This window comes from Alligator sinensis, unplaced genomic scaffold (genome assembly GCF_000455745.1).
Source record: "Alligator sinensis unplaced genomic scaffold, ASM45574v1 scaffold293_1, whole genome shotgun sequence".
Taxonomy (NCBI): Eukaryota; Metazoa; Chordata; order Crocodylia; family Alligatoridae; genus Alligator; species Alligator sinensis.
Genome location: NW_005842158.1, coordinates 2,132,574 through 2,133,304, shown reverse-complemented (window position 1 = coordinate 2,133,304; position 731 = coordinate 2,132,574).

The following is a 731-nucleotide window of genomic DNA, read 5'->3' as shown; positions in this document are numbered from 1 at the left end:
CCCCCTCCAATTCTGGCCACATCCCTCCTGAAGTTCGGTGCCCAGAACTGGATGCAGTACTCCCAACTGGGGCCTGACCAGTGTCACATAGAGGGGGAGGATCACCTCCTTGGCCCTGCTTGTGATGCATCTGAGGATGTATGACAAGGTGTGGTTAGCCCTCCTGACCACGTCCTCACATTGGCGGCCCATGTTCATTTTAGAATTGGTAATGACTCCAAGATCCCTTTCTGGCACTGTGCTGATAAGAAGGGAGTTCCCTAGCCTATAGGTATGCTGCTCGTTCTTCCTCCCTAGGTACAGAACCTGCCCATGTTCATTTTAGAATTGGTAATGACTCCAAGATCCCTTTCTGGCACTGTGCTGATAAGAAGGGAGTTCCCTAGCCTATAGGTATGCTGCTCGTTCTTCCTCCCTAGGTACAGAACCTTGAACTTGTCAGTATTGAATCCCATCCTATTCTCATTTGTCCACCCCTGTAACCTGTCCAGGTCCAGTTGTATCCTATCCCTCCCTTCTAGCATGCCCACCTTGCCCCAAATCTTGGTGTCGTCAGTGGATTTGAACAGGGTGCTTTTCACCCCCTTGTCCAAGTTGCTAATAAAGATATTGAACAGTATGGGCCTGAGGACCAAGTCGTGGGGGACTCCACTGCCCACATCCCTCCAGGTCAAATATGACCCATCCACCACCACTCTCTGGGTGCGGCCCCTCAGCCCAGTTGCGATCCA